The 18,158-nt window shown below is 33.6% G+C and overlaps 1 protein-coding gene and 1 long non-coding RNA gene across 2 annotated transcripts in view; both read left to right on the forward strand.

Moving 5' to 3' along the window:
• The first annotated feature begins 1,350 nt into the window (after nucleotides 1-1,350).
• On the forward strand, nucleotides 1,351-2,725 carry LOC118500054. Its single transcript, XR_004902578.1, has 2 exons — nucleotides 1,351-2,314; nucleotides 2,650-2,725. It is a non-coding gene; the product is annotated as an uncharacterized LOC118500054 (long non-coding RNA).
• Nucleotides 2,726-11,043: 8,318 nt separating this feature from the next.
• TFPI (tissue factor pathway inhibitor) overlaps nucleotides 11,044-18,158 on the forward strand; it is a 50,050-nt gene continuing 42,935 nt past the window's right edge. Inside the window, exon 1 of the mRNA XM_036023198.1 lies at nucleotides 11,044-11,164. The gene's annotated coding sequence lies outside the window, so the exon portion shown is untranslated. The remainder of the gene's footprint in view (nucleotides 11,165-18,158) is intronic.

The raw sequence follows: 18,158 nt of genomic DNA on the forward strand, positions 1-18,158 counted from the left end.
TAAAAAATAAACAGATTAATTAAAAAGAGAAATTAAAAAGGCAGAAGGTAAAAATGAAATATTTCCCAACATGGTAGAAATATTTTAAAGGTAATTGAGGTATAAGTTCATGAGCTTTGGTATGTTTGAACAGGTTTTAAAAGATTTAAGAAGTGATCCAGAATTCAACAAAATTGGAAGCTGATTTTTTTAAAGTGTAATGCGATTTTTTTTTGAAAAGGGGCAGTTTTACCTCCTGTGCCTTAGCCGCATTTCCTTTTCTACAGTCCTCAGAATTGTCAAGAACAGTTGAAAAGTCTGTGTTTTCCCTACAATTATTAGTAATTCTGTTTATGATCTATGTGATATATCTATGTTTGGGATATATATTTATGCATAGAATGATATAGGGTATTAGTAGGTCATAATATCTGTTTGACTTAAGGAAACTAAGCAGTTGTATAAATTAAGAAATACAGCAAAACATAACTCGACTAATTTTTAGGATCCTATTACTGGGAAAAATTTGATACTAAGCTACTTTAGGTTTGGTTTGTCTAAATAGATATGTCTTTTAGAGTTATTAATGTTGAATATAGTATTTTTATTTATTTAGGTTTACAAAATAATCTCATATTACCTGTTACAAAATTTGTCAAGAGTTTGAGTTTGAAATCTCAAAGTTGTTAAAAACTAGTAAAGAGATATAGTGTTTGCTCTGCTAATGCCAGATGGATAACATCTTTCTGTTCTATTAAGGCATGTATGCAAATAATCAGATTAAATTTATTGAAACTTATGCAATAAACTAGTCTTAATCCAGTTATCTTTGATAAAAGTGAAAGTGATTTTAGAAAGAGAAATTGTGTTTTAATAGAAAATGTAATACACCGTAGTGAAAGTTAGATTCTAGTTTAGTTTTTAAAGTTTTATTTTTCACCTATAAACTGGACTGAATCCTGAATTTTTCTGGTCTTCTTAAATATTTGGCTACATGCTCTGAACTGTTTCCTTTTTCTCCCATCCTTTGCCTTGGAATAATTAGGAATTGAAACTTTTTTTCTGAGTCTTGCAATTACAAGTTGCAGCTAAATGACTTGATATAAACTTCGGTGAAACTGTCACAACAGATGATACTTAAATAATCTCAGAGACTGATGCTCTGTAAATAATGCAGAGTTTACCTGAGTGCCTGATGACATCATCAGTGACATTCAAATTTCAGATCAAGATAATCTGTCAGACTGTCACTGCCTGCCTTCACTCTAGTGGAAGATAATCCAAAATAGACATCTAGAAATCTTTTGATTGACTGCTTGCCTTCAGAACTCAGAAATGAAATTATAGTCCTTAAGTGGGACTCCTTAAGTAGTTACCCCTCAAACATGATATGTAAATTATATGGTAGTGGAGTTGGAATTAAAAATAGGCATATTTACATATGATGTGTCAGGAAGGTTCAGAATGAAATATTGTAGTGTGAGAAAGGACTTTTCATGCAATTTGCCAGTGTCTGTCTTGGTAGTAGGGGTAAGCTTGAGATTGAAAATAAGTTTTGTCTGTGCGCCTGATTATTCATTATAATGATATTAGAGTCACTGAGTTCCATTGTGGTTAAGGGAAGGATACTCTATCCTGGGGGTGGGGGGTGGTTAGAGGGCTGGTTCCTGTATAAACTTGAAGTAAATAAAGGCCAAACTTGCCTGGTTTACACCATGCTACATTCACACAGATGGGCATGATTCATTATATGTACATTAATATAGTACCACTAATAATAAATTAATAAAAACAGTGTTACAAAACAATTAAAATGAAAGGACAAGACAATTAAGAGCCTAAACTTTTTGAGTATAGAAAGTAAATAGAAGCACAGTAAATATAGCCTGGATGACTAAAGAATAACAAAAATTTTAAAAATATAAACTTCAAATCTCAACATTCCAATGCAGAAGCAAGCAGGGTCCTAAATGACATAGAAACACTAACATCAAGAGTATTCCTTCCCATTGCCTTCTGGGACTTGACACCCTTTGAAAGGGGGTGTAGGCAATTAATCTGAAGAAAGAGATCATTTGCTGGAACCCACGTGAGCTCAGAGTGGGTTAATGTCCCTCAGGGTCAGGGCCGTTCCCTCACTATCAGCCATTTGCTTCTCTTTTCCGTGCCCTTTCCTCTCTTTGTGTCCCACCCAAGGTTTTACATATTTCTATATTAACCCCATTCATACTGTAATAAAAAGGGATCTACTAGTCTTTAAAATAATGTAATGGAACCACAATGACACATGGCAAAATTGTTAAGCTCAAGGATTCTGTAGTTAAATTTCATAATTGTAAGTTATTTAAACACCCTATGTGCTATCATAGAGTTGGTGCAAAAATCAAAGGAGTTCATTTAGTTAAAATCCTTAGATAACAGAAGAGTTTTCGTTCCTAATGGATTTGTTATTTTGTGTTAGATAAAATACTACTTCTAATAAAACTTGAATTTTAAAAGAATATATGGTGAGTGAGCAAGACAAATGCATTCCTCATTATTGGGTGCACTTTACACATGGCAGAACCTGGGATGAGAGACTGGGCAAATGTTAGAGGCATTTCTCACCGCTGATCACATTCATCTCACAGGAGGCTAGCTTTTTCTATCTGGACTTTTTTCTTGTTCAAGTTCCCAGATAGGACAAGAAAACAAGCTGGACAAGAAGGGCCTGTCTTGATGTGTAGTTCTGCTAGAGTTGGGGAGAAAGAAAAAGAAACAAGGGGTTTTGTCTCCTGGACACCTCAAATCCACGTTAGTCTTCATAGAAGAGGAAAAGCACACAAAAAAGAAAATAAATAAATTTCTTGTCTGTGCTTTCTCTTGAGCAGCAAAATATTGGTTAGAAGGTTTATACTTAATGTTGCAAACCTTAAAATGGTGCCAAGTGCTATCATAGCTTTCAGTTTATTGGGTCACACAGTTCACATTAAAAAGAGTGGATGTTTCTATCTATAAAGGGTAAGGTAGCCTTACCCCCAAATGAAGTTTATTTGTTTGTTTTCTTCATGAGAAAAAGAAAATGGAGGCAAAAAGAAGCTCCCTTTCAGAGGGAAGTTCTGAAGACATGTCGCCATTCGTGCTTGGGACACAGCTAAGAGAGCTGTGTGTTAAAATTCCCAAGTCTCACTAAAAATAGTCACCCCCTTTGTGAGAAAATCTATAGAAAAGAAAAATCAGAGTATTTACAAGGAGTGCTTTTAGTCTCACATAGGTACAATATTAACACTTAATAGTTATTGATTCTATAAAGCTGTTAGTGCAGTTAGCCAGAAAAGACATTTCTTTGCCTTCATGCCCATTGGCTTTGAAAACTATATTATAAAAGAGAACAGTTTTGTTTCCTAAAAATAAAGGACTACCTGCTTTACTCATGCTCTGATGAAAATGATCAAATAAAATAATGTTTTAAGAACTTACTTTAAAAAAAAATATCACCTAGGTGTGAAACTGTTATTTTACTTTCTTTTAGGCAGAATTTAGCATTTTTAAAATTAAACACTTTGGACAGAATAAACAGTAAAAACAGTTTTTGTCTAATCTTTGTTGCGGTTATATATTCTAATTTATTTTTAATTTAAATATTTGGAATCAAGAAGCAGTGCAAGAAATAAAATACCAAAATCCAAATAATGATCAGCTATAACTAAACAATGTTGACATTTTCATATTTCTATGTATTTTTATAAAAGTATATTATGCTATATAGTATTTTAAATAAATATATAGTATTTATGTAGTATTCATATATAAAATATTACAAATACAGTTAAAGGTTGTACTATTTTTTATAGCCTTTCCAAGTTGTATTCCACTTCTTTCTTTTCTAGATCAACAAACTAACATAACTGTGTGTCCTTTTACTACATATATATCTTTACTTAATATATAGTATTATTTTTTATGTATTGCCAAACTTAGGTAAATGACATTATTCTTGATTTTGCATTTTTTACTTACTGATTAATTTTTTAGTTCTGGCTATGTTCGTACATATTCACGAATATCTACTTTTTCAAGTTATATTCCACCAAATGATTATGCCACAATGTATTTTTATATTCCATGTTGGTTGATTTTCAAATTGTTTTCAGTTTTACATTCTTACAAAAATATTTCACTTGATATCATTGCATATACCTACGGGTGTACAAACAGAGTGTACTTTTTTTTCTTAAAGAAAAATAGAGGTAGAATATCTGTATTTTAGATTAACATCACTTTCCTCCCCTCATTATTTCCAGGAAAGGGTACACTCTTTATCAGAAAACAACTTATCCCATATTTTATAACTATAATTGGTAGGAAAGTTATCCTGATTTTAAGCTAAAAACCTACGTCTCCAATATTTTCATTCACCTAAGTATTTTCTCAGGAACAAAATAGATTATATTTACTTTCTTTTCTACATAACTGCCTACTAAATGCTTTAAGATAGTATATACAACTTCTTCTTTCTAAAACTAAATATCCTGGGTTGCTTCAACAATTTTTGAGATATGTATTTTTAATGTATTTAAATGTGTATGTTCTAAATAACATGGTTTTAACTCACTGTTCCCAACACTTTCTGCTTCGATTTTGTTCTCCTAAAATTTGCTCCAGGTATAAAAGTAAAACAATACAAAATACAGTGGGAATATTACTTTAATTATGCTAGATAATGCAGACCAATTATTTTGACCTAAGATTGTACAGTACTTTTAAAAACAATTGTTACTAGTAGGTAGATATATAAGAAACCCCTATTATTCATCAATAAAAAGTGAAAGGGTTTATTTCTTTATTCATGCTTTAGAGGCACAGATATACTTTCCGATTCTCACAGGAGTTAGAAAAGTACACTAAATAAGAATTAGAAAAAACACATTAATGAAGGCTAATGTTGTAACTAATCTCATGTGCTACCTAATAAAATACCTAATCCTAGAAATCCAGAAAGAAATAGGTAGGAATTCACTTTGCTTTATTTTTCCTCTTGGATATTACATGTAAAAATATATACCAATAAGTAGCAGTAATTCATGGTCATGTGCCACAGAACAATGTTTCAGTAGATGACAGACTGCATACAGTATAACACAGTGGTTCCATGCAATTATAATGACCTGAAAAATTCCTATCACCTAGTGACATTATAGCCCTCATAACATCATAGTGCAACACATTCCTCATGTCTGTGGTGACGCTTGTGTATTCTACATCAGTGTATGGTAATGCCCTAGGCCTTTGCATCCACTCACTATTCACTCACCTACTCACCCAGGGCAACTTCCAGTCCTGCAAGCTCCATTTGTGGTAAGCGATCTATGCAATAAACCATTTTTAATTTTTTGTACCACATTTTTATTATAATGTTTTCTATTTTTAGATACACAAATATTTACTATTGTGTACAATTACCCACATTTTCAGTACAGAAACATGCTGTACATGTTTGTAGCCTGGGAGCAAAAGGGCACACAATATAGCCTAGGTGTGCAGCGGGCCATGCCCTCTAGGTTTGTGTACGTGCAGCCTGTGCACAAGAAAATCACCTAATGGCGCATTTCTCAGAACAAATCCCTGTAGTTAAGTGACACATGGCTGCACTCAGTTATTGCCTAAGCGCAGATGATACAAAGATTAGCTTCCTCACAGTTTTCAGTAAATATGTTCTGTTTGATAACGGAAAAGAACTTGCTCAAGGCATCTGCCTGTAAAAAATGACAAAGAGTTCTGCGGAGAATCTCATGAGGGGACTGAATCATCCTCAGCTGTGACTAGACCTTCACACGTTCACCCGTTACCACTATTTTTCAATAACCATTCTCATTTAAAATTAGTAAGAACTGCCCTGGCTGGTGTGGCTCAGTGGATTGAGCACCGGCCTATGAACCAGAAAATTGTCGGTTTGATTTCCAGTCAGGGCACATGCCTAGGTTGCCGGCTGAGAGGCAGCCCATCAATGTTTCTCTCACATGTTGATGTTTCCCTACCTCTCTTTCTTTCTCCCTTCCATACTGTCTTAAAAATAAATGAATAAAATCTTATAAATAAATTAATTAAATTAGCAAGAACTATTTTAATAAGAAATATGAACTAAAAAAATAACATAATGATTCCAGTATTTAAACTTTTATGTCTATATTTACTTTGATTTAACCTGATTTGAGGAGAATTTGTTTTCCTGCGGATGAAATTGGCTTGCCTGTGACCAAAAATTTTCTGAAAGTTCTGTATTTATTGCTATACTGCTTAATAAGAACTTACTTAAATTTGCAACATAATTCAAATCAATTATTGTTTGTTTATACTGCAGTTGACCATCACTAAATTTCCTGAAAGCATGCTCCCCCCAAATTACTTCATATCATGCAATGATGTGCATAAGAAGAAAAAGAAAGTAAGGTACCAGGGACACAGTGGACGTGGGGGCAAGGGTCCAATTTAGTCCAGTGTCCAGTGTTAGGTAATCTAACAAAATGGATGCAGTCAAGACAACAGATCTCCAAGGGAAGAAGGTATGTGGGTAGGGAGCATACTATTCATTTCTGCCTCAGTTATGCTTGATATTAAACCACCCCAAAAATCTACAGGGTTCTCACCGAGAAAGAGTTCATTTTCAATCATCTTTCTGGGCTCCCTGTGTTGGTGCTCCATTTCTTCCTTATTGTGATCCAGTTTGAAAGGATAACCCTTATGTGGGACATGAGAGTCCTCTGACAGAGAAAATTTTAAAAAGCCGTAGAACCATAAAATTAATAAATTTCTCCAAAAGCTATAAAAATCTACTTAGCTGTTGCTTGTTTCTTTAAATCTGCTTATTCTCTGAACTGAAGCTAGTAATGTAGCAAAGCCTGATATCAAATTGGAGAGAAATACAGTCTCCTCACTAGTACCAATGAGGGAGCCAGAGGAAGCAACAGCAAATGTGTCCAAGCAAATAATAAAATCTAACGCAGGGAGGAGTAGGAAAATAAGTAAAAGACTGTCTTTCTCCCTGACATATATCTAATTGTCCCTGTGTCCTTGTGAGATAAATTACTTTTGGAAATGCTTATTTAGAAATTAAGAAAATTGAGGTACTGAGTGGTTTAAAAAAGCTATCCAAATATAAATCAGTCAGATACTCTGACTACAGGCTCACACTTAATACTATGTGTAGGCATCTCAACTGTTATTAAAGTGAGTAAAATTCCAAATTTGGCTTAAAACAAGGCAACTGAACTGTAGCTGGCAGTGTTTTGATTTACAACTACATATGGTTTTTTTTTTTCATTTTTTTTCCTTACTCTTTACCCTGAGCAGATAGAGCTATGAACAAAACAAAGAGCAGAGGTTTCATTTAACTTGCTGAATGAATGTTTCAACCCACAAGATAGGAGATATTCTCAGAAGCTATGGCTTTAAATTTGCAAGAACACAGATCTAATGCAAGAACGTACTTTAGTACCAAAATCTCAGCCAAACTGTAATACACACAAGCAGGCTAAACGAGCTCTCAGCAGGTTATGGTCAGGAAAGAGGACAGCCAGCGGGCCAGATGCCCTTCCCAAATACTTCCAAGGTGTAAGGTGCCCAGGAGAAGGGAAGGAGTGAGGACCATAGATATCTGAACTGCTTGGGTTTACCTAGAATTGACCAAATTTCAACTAGCAATTTAGTAAACAATAAACTACCTAGAATAGACAAGGTGACATTTTTTCATGTCAGCCAAAATATGGGCTCAGGACAAAATTTAATTTTGTCAGCGTTGAAATAAGTACCGAGGAAATTTTGCAGCCATGTTGTATATGTCGTACCTATTACACCACGTTTCAAGGAATACAATTTGCTAAAACCTAAATGCCATTTCTCATTTTTCTCATCTGAAATCAGAAAAGTGAATTGTTTCCATTTGTTACCAGATTTGGGGAATTTCCTTTTGGAGGATTTAACCATGAGCAGTAAGTAGTTTAGATTCTAAATAAAAGGATGACGACTAAGACAAAGAATGAAGCTCAAGGACTCACTTTCTGCAAAAGATATTCAGCTGAATTATGAAATAGTAAAATATTTAATCTCTCACATTCTTTAGAAAGAAATGAATGAAACAAGGATTTGATGTAATACAGTTTAACCTTGTTTTGTGTATTTATCAACACTTCTATATAATCTGGTTTTTAATGTCCTTTCCAACTGTGATGGTCTCTATCCTGCAATACTGCATTCTCTTCTCACACTGTCATGAAGGAACCAACTTGCCAGATTTGTCTCACTTGTACAGAGTTGTCTGAGCTTACTGAAACATTTGATATATTTTAATAAATGAGATTCTTAATGGATAAAATTAGGAAATGTTTCCTGACACATAGGGCAAGCAAAGAAAAAGAGGATTATTTTTATTTCTTAGACAAGAAATAAACAAGCTCACAGTAAAAGTCTGGCATGTTATTCAAATTGTGTGGGAGTTGGAATGAAAGAAATTAACAGAGAATGATGATACATGAAAAGGAGACTATTTCATACTAGTTGAGGACCTGGAACATCCAAATACTGATTAATACAAAGAAGTTTAAGATACAATGTTACATAGGCAAAATGTTGGTAAGGAAAAAAAATTTAACCAAATAACCTAGACTGAGTTATATACAACAGAATGGAAAACTAGTAATAAGTTCTCAAAAGGGAGTTCACTCAAGCCTCAGGGAGAGAAAATCTGAGTTCATACACAGAGTCCATGAGTGAGTGTCACGCTGTCTTATCTTAACAACAGTTACCGTAAGTCCCAACAGTTACCGTAACCCCCAACAGGTACCGTAAGTCACAAGAACACGTAGGTGTGTGTAAGTTCCATGGAAACACAGCGGTGGAGAATTTTCATTAATGCCAAGGGCAGCTTAAGTATGAAATCAATAATTTTGGGGAAAATAATTTCAGCTTAGCTGTGGCTCTTTCACATAAGGTTCTTTACATTACAAGAGAAAGAGATTTCTTAAATGATTTTGGGGGGAAGGGTTTACATATATTACAAGGATATATGTTCTTGAGTACTCAGGAAAAATTAAACTGGGTCTAAGCAAAGGCTGCCACTACAGAGCTCAGACAGTCTCTCTCATCTCTCTTGCTCCGTCTTGCTCTTTCCTTCTTTCCCTATTTCCTCTCTCAGGAGTTATGCATTTCTGTCATTTATTCTTTTCATCCTTCTCTCTCAACTAACTTTTTTCCATATAATCAGCTTGCACACACTATTATGGCTGCCAGCTTTTTATCTTCGTTTTTTGGTTAAAAGCCTGGCATTTACTATTCTGATTGGCTGAATTCTGATTGGCTGAACTTATTGCTACCCAAGCAGAGCTTGTATGTTGGCCAAAATGTAACCAATGTCCATTTCACTCTAAAACTGAGCAACTTTTTAAAATAATCTGGTCACAAAAGAAACATTGAATGTTCTTGAGTTTCAGGTGTGAGGTAATAATTAATATGGCAAAGTTTTGCTATTAATATGATACAAAATCTAGAACATAGGTGAGAAAGAAGCAGAGAGGAGTATTTGAGCATCTGACTCTGAAGTCAAACCAAGGATTTGAATCACAGCTCTTCAAACTTCATTCATCCTTCCTAAACTTGTCAAATGAGTGTAAAGAAACAATCTTCTTCAGTTAGTTATGAGAATTAAGGGAGATAATTTATGTGCCAGATATCTAATAAATATCAAAAATCTACAAGAGGAAAGCTTCCTCCTCACACAAAAGTCAGAGGAAAGAAGGAAAGTTGAAGTCATAGACAGAATCTGATGTAGAAAAATACAAGAAACTAATGGGTTTTCTGATCGAATTGCTTCAGTCTTCACTGCAAAGTAGATTCTTCCATCTGAAGCAATCTCTAGTGATGTTAGCTTGAGATGACCATAATTTCATGTAAAAATATTAAGAGCTAATGTCAATGATATCAACCTACACAGAGCAATGCTGAGTGAATTCTTCAAATATTTACACATTGTGGCCCTGGCTGGTGTGGCTCAATCGATTGAGCACCATCCTGCAAACCAAAGGGTCACTGGTTCGATTCCCAGCCAGGCCATATGCCTGGGTTGCAGGCCAGGTCCTCAGTAGGGGGCATGTGAGAGGCAACCATACTTTGATGTTTCTCTCACTCTCTTTCTCCCTCCCTTCCCCTCTCTCTAAAATTAAATAAATAAAATCTTTAAAAATATTTATACATTGTGTAAAATAATAATAATATAACAAGCAATAACAATAAACCATTTATTGAAGGTTTGCTACGTGTATGGGTGCATCTTAATTGGTTTATATATACTTATATGTATACACACACTTATATGCATCATTCCATTTACTACCTATATCCAACCTAGGACATTTTATTATCATTATTTAGGGAAACAGAAAATGAGGTATAGAGTCTAAATAACTGACTAACGTTGCAAAGATAGCAACTAACTGAGGCAGGGTTCATAGCCTGACATTCTGCAATAGATAATACAGGGCATTGCTTCTGTAATCAGAGCAGGAACTTCCACAGCCCTCAGGTTTTTTTCATAAATATACTGACAATATGAATAAAACCTTTAAAGAAGATAAGAAACTGCAAAAAAGTTTATTTCACTAAATAACAATGTAATAATAAATATATAATGATTTAAAAATATATAACTGGTAAGTTGTTGTTTTTTTTTTAACTGATTACAAAAAGAATCCTGGAAAGCAAAATAAATATTCAAAAACAGGAATTTGAAATCCTAGTGCAAGCAGTTTCTTTTGGCAGATTCTTCCATAATAATTTTTTTTTAAAAAAGGCTTTTGAGGAGTTTAGCAAAATTATCCTAATAAGAGTTGGAGGGACCTAAACAGAAAGCCTGGCCATTCCCAAATGCCTGTGATCTCTGAAACCGCCCCTGAGGCTTTTCGTTGCTCCAAGGGACATGAGTGACTTAGGGCAGAGGCCTGGCTCACCCTTTCACGGCTGGCTCGCAGGATCAGATTTCATTCCCTTCATTATTCACTCCTCCCCTCCCTCCCCCCCTCCCCTCAGTTTTTTGATCTATATAAAAAACGAAGTGCAAAAGACAAATACTGTCTCCAATGCCTGGAAGCGAAAACAAAACCACCTCAACTCCGCTTTGAAAAAATCTCTCCAAGAACTTTCTTCAGAGATTTTACATGTGAGTACTTAGCAATAGGCTCTCTAGCCCATGAGAAATAATGTGTATTTATTTTTTTAGGGGGGAAATCAGCACTTATTGAGAGGTGAAGAGGGGTGGGAGAGGGCCATTGTCTGTAACCCTAAAATGAAAATTGACTTTTGTCTGTAAAAAAAGTAAATGCATATGGCAATGCAAAATTAAGTGCTCAAAAGTTTGTATTTAGTTTTTAAGCAAACATATATGCAATACATGTTTTTTAAAATTATAAACAATTTTGTAGGAAATGGGTCATATGTAGCCTTTTCTATAATTTTAAGCTTGTAGTAGCAATTCTTTATGAATTATGTCTGTTTAATTGAACTTTTCTGAATATGTGGTTTACCTTTAAATATTATTTAGTGACATATTAAGAAATATAATAGACAAAGTAAGATCCTTATGTTAAAGAAAACTTTTTCATTGCCATTAATTAATGATATTTAAAATGAGATATAAGCATTAGAATTCTTATAATCTAAATTATTTTATGCCAGCGTTAACAAATCTCTTTATGGAAATATTTTATAAGTCCCCAAAGACCAGAGCTCATATGCTAAGATACTTAAATAAAAATTATAATCAAGCCTATATGTAGGGTAATTATGTAAATTAAAGCAATAGATATATACCTACATGATGTACTGTCATGTTCTTGTTGGTTGTGAAACTTCGTTTTTGGTAGCAAAGGAAAACATATAATATGGAAGTATATGATATCAGAACTAGACAACAATTGTCTAATTGTGTAAAATAGCTCATTTGTATGAGAATGTCACCAAGAAATGAGGACCAAGAGCAGTTGCAGGTAGAAAAAAACAAAAAGATAAGCAACAGCCACACTGTGACTCAGAGCTCTGGGAATTAGTCACAAAATGACTTTGCTTAATGTATGATAACATAAACACAAAGGTCAAACCCAGGCAGGAAACACACAGGTCAGACAGTCATTCTTCATGTGTAAAAGCATAATATTTACGTCAGAGAAATCCAGTTGTGTCAATTTTGACTTACTGCAAAGTTTTTTAACCTAACAAAATCTTTTCATAAAACAGTTGTAAGATTCTTTTAAGTTCATCATTCCAGTGCATAATTATTTCAACATATTTTATCTATATCTCATCTGTTCCTTAAACTAAAGGGTGAATAACCTCTTTGAAAATTTATTAGAGTATGAAAATTTAATTTGGGGCCTATAGGTTAATAAAATGATGTAAAATATTCAAAGGGACCAACCGAGATTAAAAAGTATTAAATACAGATAATTAACCTTATAGATGTAAGAGTAAAGTTTTAAAATCCTTAGAGTGAAACCAAATTTGTCTCCTGGTAACCATAGAATCTTGCTGGGAAACTTTATGACATTTATAGTACTATTTGGTTCCTCTTTCTATTAGTCATGCTAAATTGGAGAATTCTTTTTTAAAGGTACAGTCCAATAGCATTTGTTTTACCTCCAATAACTAGATCAAAACTCTTTTGGGAAATGTGACTTCTGTGGCAAGGATTATGCCATCAGGTACTTCTTGCCAGTCTGATTGATTATCCATAGCTCTAGCCTTTCTTCACTTGTTGATGGTACAACTATTTCAACTGGAATCATCGATTGCTGCTAAATTAAAAAATAAAAATAGCAATCTATAAAATGGAAAATTTTTTGTATTAACCTATAATTTTCATAACAGTAGTTTATTCCATCCTTTAAGAATTAATTTTCCAATTTTTGTTATATCTACATTATTGAAATTCAAATGATAATGGGACAGGATGATAAACTATGGAGGAAAAAGGCTAATCTCAAAAGGTTTAATTATTCTCTAACAATCTAACAAAATCATAAATGTGCTATAGATGCTTTAAGAAAGGTTGGTTTATTAAACTCAGTGTCACAAACTTTTACAACAGACTTCAACTTATATCTCTGCCTCATAGAAGAAAAACAAACTAAAGAGCCAAAAATAAAAATAAATAAATAAATAGACAGATAAATAAATAAAGGTTGAATAGACAAAAGTGAAAAGGTAATGGAAGTACTCAGAACAGTTTTTTAAATCTTTATTAGCATAAATTAAATAAGTTAAATTATAACATTGATTAAAATGGGCTAATTATATCATTAATTTATTTTTTGCTATGGAGACATGCTCTGAGAACTGTACTACAATCCAATTAATCTATTTTCAATAAAGGCTCTTTCCTTTTTTGTTTACCACCTAAAACCTAAATTACCTTGAGTAATTTAATTTTCAGAGTTGGCTTCTTAAGGACAAAAGGCATTATAGATTTTGTAGAATTATACCAATACTATAATTTTCTGATCATTACCATGTGCATTAGGAGAAATCTGAATTCAAGACATGAAGTGACTATTGAAGTTCTTATTTCTGAATATTAATTCCACCAAAATGAAGAAAGGGTACAAGTTATTTCACAGAGTCCTTTTTATGCTAGGTCAACTTTCCCAGGTCTCTGAGTTCCTCAGTGGCTGCTTTTTTGGTGTGATATGTCATCTCTAGGAGCCCAGGCTTCCCACTCTTCCTTACCCTGTTTCTACTTCTCTGAATGTCAGGTGCCACGTGGAACCAGAGCCTAAGCTTCAACTACCGAAAGGCTGAGAGTGACCTAATCATTTCCACTTTCCTCTTTCCACAAACAATAGCAAAAAGCATTGGACCCATGTCAAATCTGCTATGTTACTCTCTCTTCAGGCCTTCCTTTGGGATTCTATGTTCTAAGTTGAAAAACACACAAGAGTAAAAGGACACCATGGTCCATAGTCAGAGTGCCAATGATGCACTATTTCTGTCCCAGTTGTTCTGGCAGACCACAGTTCCCTGAAGATACATGGACTTATTGCAAGGACTCCCCAATCAAAATGTGATGGTAGCATTTTTATAGATTGAATAAATACCATATGTTGTTAATTAGGTTAGGAATTGGAAAGTATCAATCAATATGGCACAGATAAAACATAGTGTTCTTGCTACAAGCATAATGTTCCACTGACACCCTTCAGCTGGACCACACCACCACTCTGCTGCCAACCTCAGTGCATCTCCCCTATTTGTGAGTCTCACAACATTTCTCCCACTTGTAACTCCATAATAACCCATCTCTAAGCATCTCATCATTCCTCATTTCCCAAGGCTTACAAAGGGAGTCAGTCTTAGTAATGGGGTCAATTTCCAGAATAAAAGCATTTGTTGCAAAATTTTGATAATATGTTTAAAATTTTTATCTGAAATTTCTAGGAAATGAATCCCTGGGTACCCCAGGTTATGAATCAAAATGATTACATCAAATATGATATGTAATCCTTTTGTATGCAACTGGTTTCAAATACACATGAACATAAAGTGAATGAATTTCTGATTCATGCATTATGAATGGAAATATTATGTAAGTGAAATAAACCAGACTGAAAAAGAACCAATAATGTGTAATCCCACTTATATGGAATATCTAGAACAGGCAAGGTTAGAGGTTACTTGAGTCTGGAAGGAATGAATGGTGAGTTATTGCTTCTCGAACACAAAGTTTCTGTTTGGGTGATAAAAAGCTGGGGGCATAATGGTGACAACTGCACAACATTGTGAATTTAATTAATGCCCCTGAGTTGTATACTTAAAAATGATCAAAATAGCAAATTTTATTTTATATCTATTGTACCATAATAAAAGTTTAATAGAAGCTATTAATAATAATTTAGTTTGAAGAATTCTAGAACCACAATAACCTCTTCATATTTTCTTAATAGAATAAAAGCACAAATGTTATAATACCGGGATACCTATATTTTTAAAAAGAAAAACAAGATGTTCCTATTTTGTTTCATGATGGAACTTTGAACATATTTTGACATGAAATTGTTGTACTGCAGATCAATGTTTTTTATTCATAACATCTTTTTTCTTTTGTTGATATTGAGATAATTCAGGCCTCACAAAATTAAATTGAAAGTATTCCTTCCCTTCTGTTAAATATTCTAGAAAAGTTAATGAAAAATTGGTATTATTTCTTCTTTAAAGGTGTAGTAGAATTGTGCGGTGAAACCGTCCAGCCCTGAAGTTTTCCTGAAATACCATTTTCCTATCTTAATACAATGGGTACATAGAAAAATGGATACAAAAAGCAGGAAAAATAGAGTAGCCAAAGGTCTTTCTGTATGATTCTCTTTCTTAATATGAACAGTAAACATAATAGAGACACACTTAATGCATGCAATCTTTTCTTTCTCTTCTCACACCCAATTTTTAAATATTTATTTGTATTTTTTTCCATTTCCTTCCATTTGGAGCTATTGGCATTAGTAGTTAAGTGGAACTGTTTTCTTGGAAACCTCCATTTTGGTTTGCATATATTATACCAACTTTTACTTGTTATTTTTCCCCAGTTAGAGAAAAAAGTGGAAACGGCATGTGATGACAAACTTTGCTTTGAAACAAACTGGGTTAGTATAGGAATCAAAACCACTGTGTGAAGGAGAGGTGAAATGACTCAAAGAAAGGAATGTCACCTTCTTTTGAAAAAAGGCTTTACAAATGTAGCTATAAAAATCCAGAAAATATAATTGCACACATTTCTTTCTAAAGAGTTTTATTAATTATGGTCAACCATATAAGAAGGAATCCTTTGAAATTATTTCCTTTATTATTTCTATTTTATTTCCCATTGTTCATTGTAGTTTTAGTATATACCACATTCTTTTGGGACTTTATTTACAAATATTTAGAAATCTGTCTACCTATATACATATTCCCTATTCTTAACTTCCTAATTATCTCTTTATTCTCTCTCCCTTATTGCTTCTTAATTAGTTTCCCCATATCTCAGGCCTCCATTCTTCTCTTAAATGTCTGTAAGAATTAATATTCCCTATTATTATTTAGAAAGAGACTTCTTTCCTCTTCAAAAAAGGAAACAAAAAAATTAAAATAGTTGTTTTAATTGATGAATTTCTTGATTTTTTAACTTATAGGACGTTGGCCTAAAACAGAGAATAAAAATTTTCCCTAGTTTGATTTGACAAAATGACCATTTCTATAGATTGTAAAAAATCTGAAATTTACTTAGAGGAAAAAAAGAGAAAATATTTGGGAGAATAGTGCATTTCCTGAGGCTTGAGGTTGCCCTTTCCTTGATGGTCACAATTCCTGTGCTTGCGGCAAAGCTCTGCCAATAAGCAAATGCAGGACTTAGGAGGAAAAGTGTTTCTGGACTTCAGTGTCCTCATTAAAAAAACTGAGATATTCCAGGTACTTATTTCTTATAGTTCCTTTTATTTCTAGCAGTATGTGATTGTAGACCTTGTCCTCCACTTCAGTTTTTTTTTTAATAAACTTAATTTACACATGTTGTATGCTATTTTGTTGTAATGTGAAGACATTCACTCTTTCTCTCTGGTTCACCCTTTCCTCTCTGTGCGATTGTTTTTCACTTTTTTTTCTCACAGGAGGAACAGTAAGAAGTGAGGCCTACACAGAGAGTCTATAACACGCTATATTCCTAGAGGACTCTTCCTTGCTTTATAAAATCATACCTGACGATTACTTTTGTATCTAAAAGATATAGAGTAACATTTATAAATGAAATTGTCATAATCTAAAACACAGATATGTGTTATGATTTGACTCAGTAACTAAAACCAGGGAATTTTACATTGTGCAATTCCCCAAAAGTATGACTTCCTGAACCAAAAGCCAAATCTAAGAGATGATTCCCTAGTGGGTTGGCCAATCTTTTAGTAAATAAACATGGTTAGAATCAATAGTCTGCATTAGTTTGGGAGGTCTGCTTTTTGTTGTTGTTGTTTTGATTTTATTTTTAAATCAGCCTGCATTTCTGATATTAATTTCTTTATCAGATACAAAATATTTTGCTTCATTTTTCTCATATTTTATCTTTATATTTGATATAATTTTTAAAAATCTAAAAATTTGACTTTTTTTAAATATCAGAACATCAGGCATTGTTTAGCATTATGCTAAGTCAAATAAGCCAGGCAGTGAGGGACAAATACCATTGATCTCACCTTTAACTGGAACTTAATCAACAAAACAAAGAAGCAAGCAAAATATAACCAGAGACAATGAAATTAAGAACAATCTGACAGTAACTCGAGGGGAGGTGGGAGGCGGTTATAGGGGGAAGGGTTTTCAGGAGAAACTGTAAAGGACACATGGACAAAACCAAGGGGGTGTGGAATCAAGGTAGGGATGGCTGGGGTGGAGAGGGAGTGGTGGTAGGTAAATGCAGAAAACTGTAATTGAACAATAAAATAATTTAAGAAACAATTTTAATGATAAAAATGGGGTGTGGGCTTTGTAGTGCTATTTTCTCATCCTCCAAGCATCCTTGAATTAAAAATGTTGAAAAGCATTGGTCAATAACTAGTTTAAACAGAAAAGGCAAAATAACTCAGCCAAGTTGCATGTGGCTGCGGTAGGTAGGACAATGTCATAGCACAAGTGGCTTAAATAATGGGGTAATTTATCCCACATTATGCAAAGTACAGAGGTACGAAGCTTCAAGACTGGTTAATTCAACACAAATCCAGGTTTTCTCCATTATTTTATTTTCACATTTATAGCAGGTCAACTTTAGCTCAGGGTAGTTCTCCTCAAAACAAAAATCTCTTTGAAGAGTACCCCACTCCCAACCCCTGGAAGACAGCATACTTTCTCTCTAATCTCATTGGCCAGAACTTTATCATGTAAAAATATCTAAAGCAATCGCTGTAAGGAAAATGGACTCATCATAATTATGTGATTAATGAAGAGCTTATTTATTATTTATTATTTATAAATTTATTCCTTAACTGGGCACAAGATATCTATCCCTGAGAACTGAATTATGAACATATTCAACTCACCTACTCTCAACGAAAAGTGACAGAAAATGGGTGTTGCATTAAAAAGATGACCGAAATAACGTTTTTAAAAGCTGAAAAAAATGACACAGGTACATCCCTTATCTT

Source organism: Phyllostomus discolor, chromosome 4, assembly GCF_004126475.2.
Source record: "Phyllostomus discolor isolate MPI-MPIP mPhyDis1 chromosome 4, mPhyDis1.pri.v3, whole genome shotgun sequence".
Taxonomy (NCBI): Eukaryota; Metazoa; Chordata; class Mammalia; order Chiroptera; family Phyllostomidae; genus Phyllostomus; species Phyllostomus discolor.